This window comes from Ixodes scapularis, unplaced genomic scaffold, assembly GCF_016920785.2.
Source record: "Ixodes scapularis isolate PalLabHiFi unplaced genomic scaffold, ASM1692078v2 PGA_scaffold3__209_contigs__length_174095766, whole genome shotgun sequence".
NCBI classification, from domain to species: Eukaryota; Metazoa; Arthropoda; class Arachnida; order Ixodida; family Ixodidae; genus Ixodes; species Ixodes scapularis.
Window position 1 is genome coordinate 112,645,229 of NW_024609868.1, and position 7,853 is coordinate 112,653,081.

Below are 7,853 nucleotides of genomic sequence, written 5' to 3' on the forward strand. Positions count from 1 at the left end.
CACGTGACCTGACGTCACTTCCGCTCCAAACCGAAACCAGTTGTTTTATTGGTTAGCGAATTGTCACGTGACATGACGTCACTCGCGCCGCTGTGGCAAGGTAAACATGGCGCCCGCCGCCGCCTGAAGCACGAATCGTATGCGGTCGATCATCGGTGCAGTCGCGGCTGAAGCCAGAAACGCTTGAGACGGGAAGCCTACGTGATCGACGCAGTCGCGGCTGAGACGCTGTGAAGGCGGTGACGCGAGGGACTCAACACTTGGTGACGCAACTACGCGACGCCCGCAGTATGCGACGTCTCGCATCGTGCTTCTGCACAGGAGTGCGTAAAAGGCGCAAGTACTTCTCTTAGCGTTCTCAACTCGTCGCTTGATAAGAGCGAAGCAAGGTTACTACCAACGCCTACCGCTGGTTTCCGAAGTCGAGCCTTCGGTTTCCAACGTCGGGTCTCGATGTCGCCGCTATTCTTGCCGCGCAGGTTCGTCGCCGACGCGGCGGATGTGAACCATGTCATGCATGAACGCTTGCCTTTTTCGATACGAAAATATGCTCTGTCGTCACGAACGCTTACGCCGACCCACAAGCTGAATTTGAAGTATTTTCAGCATTTTTATTTCGCCTGTACGTTGTCATCGCATCACCGTTACTCGCGGCGACGCAGATCTTCGTGCTTGCCTTCTAGCGGTGCCGCGGCTCTCCCGACCCAAAATAAAAAAAGCTGCTCTACGCTCGAACCGCAAATTGGGGAAGTGGTAAAGAAATTAGCTTAGTACCGTCAGAAACACTCGTATGACGATAGGCATGCCCAGTGGAACTATGAAGAGAAAAAACAAGAGTGCATACTTTGAACTCGAAAAGTTTTTATTTCACCGCATTAAATATATTGTTGCAATGCAGTGCTGGTTTCAAAGAATGCTATTTCCTCAGTCCCTTGCAAAATGGCAAGTTCACACTGAAAAGCAACAGTTTACGTGTACAAAAAGAAGTTCACAAATGGTAATAGTTTCTCTCGAGACCTAGGGTAAAGCAAACGGGCATGTCGCCTCAAACGCACATGAAAGCTGTAACTTTGGAAGCTACTACAGCTTATTCATGTAAAAGCAGCTTCACACACTTGCAACAGCTTATGACCAGTGGCTGACCAGTCAGTCACAAGAGGCTTAATTCGGTATGAAGTCATTCCCTTCGTAAGCAGTTTGCAGGTGAGTGAAATAGCCTTAAAGTGTGACACCTTTCGCTGTAAACACCAATTGTAAACAATGAATAAACCTCTTCTGTTCTTACTTAATTTGCACCATGTCGGAATTTTACATCACACTTGTGTGCCTGTGAAATTGTGTGTGCATGTGACAAAATGTGAAATTGAGCCCGAAACTGACACGGCTGCAAAATAATCAGTTTTAAGAACTCGTGTCGGATTCAAAATTGCACCCAAAAATCCTGGACACGGAGCAGACGTTTGATTGTATCTGTTCGGATGAGCAGCTGTGTTTTTCCTTTCATTAATCCAGACAGTTCGAATGGATGTAACCTCTGCTTTTGTACATAACATGTGGATATGAGCATAAACAACAGGGGAGGCACCCAGCATTAGCATCAGAAGAATGAAAACAGGTTAGAGAGCAGCTGGACTTAATTCTACTTGTTGGCTGATGAGTTCGTGGACGACATGAAGCGTGGAGTCTTCTGCCGTGCATGTACACCCTCTGTGTACGCCCCTCTTTCAATCTTTTTTTTTTTTTTTGTCTCCGCTTTTGAGGAGATTTGGGGCTAAGGACGTAGGCAACAGGTCACCGGTTCACACTCGACAAGTGCGTCCGGGGAGTCTGTGCCCAACTACATTGCCGTGCTGCGTCGTGTCGCTCAGCACTGCAAGTAGACATAATTTTCGTACAAGTTTTGTAACCGGTTAGTTTGTAGGGTGTGTGAGGAAGCCATTTAGCGACACCTTCTAGCCACACCAGATCTCGCTTTTGCTAGGGCTCAACAACTTGTGATTGCTGTGGAGTGTGCCACAAACGGAAAACCCCACATTTCCGGACTCCAGAGATGGCAGAGGTTCGCCACATGGACAAACACCACCTACACAAGGCATGAAACGGTTCATCAATGCCAAGCCACAGCACTGGCGCACGGAAGACATCTCCTAGTACAGCTAGAAAATGTTGCGCACGGTGCAAGTAGCTATAATTCTGAACACGCCATTTCTGTGGTGGAAAGGGACACATCATACATGCATGCCGTCAGTAGGTGGCCGAATCCCAGCACCAAGCTCCGGAAGTGGAATCCAGTCATCATCTGGATCATTGAACCAAGGCAGAAATCTTCGAAGTTCAAGTAAATGAAATCTTCATCTGCATAGATGGTGAGGCTTGGTCAACAATTGTTCTAAAGAGATAGTGTCGGCTTGGAACGGCAGCATACACTTAAACCTAAACAGCTCTCCGGACGTATTCACAATGTAAGTTGGTGGTTCTGGGAAATATCAATTTTTTCATGCGGTTCAAGGGAAAGGAGCGTGAGCCATTGTTGCTGACCGTGAAAAGACGTGGAGCAAGCCTGCTTGAAAGAAACCGGTTTGAAGTATTCGATAAGCTACGTGATGCGTGAGCAACAGACCTTTCCAGAAACATGTGGTACCCCCAGCGTCTACTTTATGCACTGCGACGTCCAGATGTATGGCACGAGGAATTGTCCCAGAAGCGAAGACGGAGTTGATGTTTGTTTAACAGTTTGTGATTTCAGAACACGGAGGGGGCAGAGGGAGAGCAAAACAGAGGGTGTGATAACTTTTTTTTTACCACTCACTCAATTTTTAGCATTTTCTGAGCTCCTAATGATAAGAAAGACTGAATCGTGCTAGTTCTACGATATACAAAGTGTTAGAGCCGGCACGAGCGTACATCCGAAGAGCCCCACAATTCCCCCGGTTGCAAGGTCTCTTGGGATTTTCCGGAAAGGTCTATTGCGCATTCAGAAAGGGAGAGAGGGGAGGGGTCCAAGAAGATGACAAATTAAAACACTCTTTGTCGAGGCTTGAGAGAGGATGGTCTTGCTCTTGTCTACCGCCTAACACAACACAAAGCACTACTATTTAAGGTGTCCTTCAATTAGCCGAGCCACTCCCACAGACTCGAGGACTGCCAAAAGAATTTCCAAGGGTCTTCGAGTAAGGACTTGGCGGACCCACATACATTCACACTAAATCTAAACTTCAAACCCAAGTACCACAAGCCTCGACTTGTTCCTTTGGCCCATGAGTCAAAGGAGTAGTACACCATCACGCAACTCGTGCAACAAGGAATTTTGCCTTGGTGCGGAAATCTGCATGGGCTACGCCAGTTGTACCTGTGGGGAAGTCAAACGGCGTGATATGGCTATGTGAATGTTATAAACGCATCATTAATCCAGTCTTGAAACAGAAGTCGTACCCACTGCCAACAGCACAGCAAATGTTGACTCAACTAGTAGCATAGTCCTTTATTACGCTTTTGGTCACAAAACTTCTCTGCAACGCTATAGAAGGGATTGGTATGCGACTACGTGTGACACTGGGGTCGACAAGGAGTCTGAAAGATGCAAATCTAGCCAGCACCACTGGGAACTGGGCTATTGTAGTTCCGAACCCACTCTGAATGAGCCACCTTTAGATGACGGTGATGCATGAATGCACTGAGAGCATTTCTGACAAGTCTAAGTGTCTTTGGCTGTGTACGCTGAGTCAACTGATCAAACTTTAAAACCTTAATTGCAGGTGCTATTTGTAAACAGTGTGATAGCCGCGTCCCACTAGAGCGACAAACAGCAACAAACGACAGCGACACACGACAACGAACGACAGACTACACCGACAGACAGCCTGTTTGTCGGAGTCCGCCGTCCCACCTGGGCGGACACGACGCAGAACACGGGGGCAAGGAAACTTGTTTCCTAGTGGGACTGGAGTTGTCAACAAAACACTTCAAAATACACAGACAAACAAAGTCTGGTGACGCGGTTTTCGTGTTTTGCTCTTTGGGCATAAAACGCACCGACAAACACGGTGAAAGGCGCGACGATTACTTTATTTCTTGATTAAATCTTCAGCTTCTCATCGTTTGCTGTCGGCGACTTTCCGTAAACAGTGCTGACAATCGACACCAAACGTTTTCCAAACTAGAAATACCTGAATCGTTCCTTTTGTGGGCCGTTCGAGGCATTCTAGGTGAGCGCCACGGAGTTTCACGCTGATTTTGAGGATGTTTATAACTTTATATTCGAATGATCGAGGGAAAGCGCTCCTTTGTGGACAATACGGCATCCCGATTATCACAGAACGTGATGACAAGTCTCTCGTCTGCCGAAGTGGCTTGCCGCGGAACGTCGTGTCCTACTTCGTGATAAGCGGTCTTACTTTGGTCGGTCCTCGCACATGGGTGTATCCATCCTGATGCAAGGGCGTAGACTTCGGCGTCTTGACGCACCACCTTGCACACCAAGTTTTCACGAGCAAAACCAGCCAGAGCAAATTCGCTTTTGCAACACGACCGCCCGGCACCAGCCAGCAAGCCTCGCCCGTGACTACTACATGCAACCGAGGGACCGGAACTGCGGGGCCGGGAACGAGGAGTGGCAGTGGCCACCAAGGGCTTCTCGTTCCGGGAAAAAGGGTAGAAGGGTGGGAAGGGAGAAAACAAAAGGCATAAACGGGCGAGGAGGATAGGTTTGTCTCCGAGAGATGTTCCTCAGTGGGACTGCTTGTTGCACTTCAAGTCCAACGACAGACAAGAACTCGTCCGTCGTCAATCGTTTGTCGGCGATTGTCGGCGACACAGAACTTTGTGGTGTCGTCGGACAAAAACCGGTGTTTGTCGCTCTAGTGGGACGAGGCTATGAATGTTATATTCGGCGGCAACACTTATAAGAACACCGTGCAGAGTCCAAGTAACGTCGCTCTCACGGTCCCCCTCGCTCGGATCAAGTATTGTCAGCGCCAGGAAGCCACGAACATAGATCAGACTCTCTCAACAAATGTCGCAGCATCCTGTTCATTGCACCGTCCTTTTAACAAAAATTCATCAATGAAACGCATTTGATCGCAGTATGCGTTCAATTAACGACGGGGAAGTTTCTGGACCCCCGAGGATGGACGACTCGGCTCATCACGGATGAATTATAAAGCTTTCTCCTGGTAAAAACTGAAGTTAGTAGTTAGAATGCCTCGAATCCTACTTCGAGGCTAAGAACATCACAAGCTCCGCAAAGTAGCAAGCCGTCTTCCTGGCGTTCTGCATGAATAAACCTATGACACCGTACAAGCCCTGCTTGCACCGAAAAAGCTTTCAGATCGAGGTTGAGTTTGAGATCATCAAGCGCCTCAATGAACACCACGACCCCAAGCCAGCGAAAGTGCAGAGTTGGTTCAAATTCCATCAACGGAACAAATCAAACTACGACGGGCTCCGTTCTCGAGTACGTGGCCGCACTTCCTCCGCGATTATCAACTTTTCAAGGATTAGCATCATCAAAGGTCGCGGCGAGCTGTCGACACAAAAGACGGTTTGCCACGGTGCTGACGGCGAGTGTAGCAGTGGAGGGGGACAGGTTTTGTTCACTTCCGCATATCACACATCAGTTCCGTTAGCCACCACGGCAACTGCAGATTGGCAGATATTTTCTTTTCTTTGCGACTACGCACCGGAATAGCGGTTTTTCGAGGCAAAGTGACACGTTTTTGGTCACTTGAGCTTGGGTAAAAAATATAAAAAATACAAACTGCCAATTCTTTCAACACTAAAATCGTTGCACCACCCCTTTGACGTGCATCACGCAGTAGTGATACATGACTGCGTGCCACTATGATGTTCATCCACATTGAAGCAAGGAGGGACGGCGATTGAACCTCGAATTCCTGGATTCTGCAGTCCGAGCTTCCTGCTTCATGTGCTCCGAGCTGTGGTGCACTAACACGCTCGGCCACCGATCCCCTCAGCAGTGCCATCGAAGGGTTATGCGCCTCGGTCCAGCCCCACGAGCTGACCGCTCGACCAATGTCAGCGACCTTAGTGTAGCTGCATCAGTGTTGGCAACCGTTCTTCGTAAAGCAGTCCTTGTTAAGGAGATGAACAGCTTCACTCTGGTTAGTCTAAAACGTTGAAACGTGCCACCTGTGAGAAGAGTGTGGGTTTCCACGGTAAGGTTTTCCTAGTGTGCCACTGTGAAAAGCCCTCTTTTGTGTCGCGACTTGGCTCAGGTTGCCTTTCCGGTTGAACCTTTTTGGTGTATGTTACTTGCACCCTAAGATTTCTTAGCTGACGCGGGAGTCTGCTAGCCTCCCATGCATTATGCACTTATTATAAAGTCGCATTCACTTAAGACCTGACTGCTTCTTCCAACACATTTCAAATCAGAGACTTGGGTTGCCAAAGGCATGGTAGCGCTTTTTTGGACGAGGACAAAAGAAAGAAAGACGAGACAGACACGAGCGCTGACTGCAACTATTTAATCAATATGGAAATGAGGCATATATACATGCTTCGATCCTATCGATCAACCAACCCCAGGCCTAGCCGCCACTTGCATGAACTGCACCTCCTTATCGAAAAGGTCGATAGATGCAACGCTGACACACCCCAGCCCTGCCCTTTTTATTTTTTCTGCTTCGATAATCTCCCTAAAAGTTCTATTTTTATGTTTAGCGAGTATGGAGCATGAGTCAAACAAAGGTTTGCACCCGCAGTCATGGCAATGCATTGAAAGGTGGCCATCCCGATAGTTTTTGATGTTTAGACTATGTTCTCGGAGCCTATCGTTCAGGCATCTCCCAGTCTGACCTACATATTTCTTACCGCATGTTAAGGGAATCTGATATACCACACCCTCAACACAAACGACAAACGACAAATCCGTTTGTCGTTTGTGTTGAGGGTGTGGTATATCAGATTCCCTTAACATGCGGTAAGAAATATGTAGGTCAGACTGGGAGATGCCTGAACGATAGGCTCCGAGAACATAGTCTAAACATCAAAAACTATCGGGATGGCCACCTTTCAATGCATTGCCATGACTGCGGGTGCAAACCTTTGTTTGACTCATGCTCCATACTCGCTAAACATAAAAATAGAACTTTTAGGGAGATTATCGAAGCAGACGACATAAAAAGGGCAGGGCTGGGGTGTGTCAGCGTTGCATCTATCGACCTTTTCGATAAGGAGGTGCAGTTCATGCAAGTGGCGGCTAGGCCTGGGGTTGGTTGATCGATAGGATCGAAGCATGTATATATGCCTCATTTCCATGTTGATTAAATAGTTGCAGTCAGCGCTCGTGTCTGTCTTGTCTTTCTTTCTTTTGTCCTCATCCAAAAAAGCGCTACCATGCCTTTGGCAACCCAAGACCAATACCAACTAGCGGAACATACAGCTTTGACAAATCAGAGACATGTGAAAGAGGGTTGTCCACTTACGCATACTAAGGTTAAATGAGTTTTATTAATGAGTTTCGCTTGAAAGGACAGTGAAGCGAACTGGAATCTGCGACGTTCGTTGAGAAAGTCTGATCTATTTCCAAAGGTCATCCATCCACCAGGAGCGTGACAATAATCCACGACGGGTCCCCTTCACCGACGCTGCTCATTGCAGAGGTCTCCATGCGTCTCGCCTTTACCGTCAACCGACGGGTACGACTTGACGAGCATTCCTTTGACTTTTCGTTGAACTCTTTGCTTGAAACACGCTCTTCCAAGTGTCCCTTGTGGAAAAATTTGCATGCATCTTTAGCGAGCTTGCATTTATCAGGTGAACGCATGCCTGCGCAAAGGATACAGGATTTCTTTGATGATCTCGCCCCCTTACTTGTGGTTGCAGTGGAACTGGGC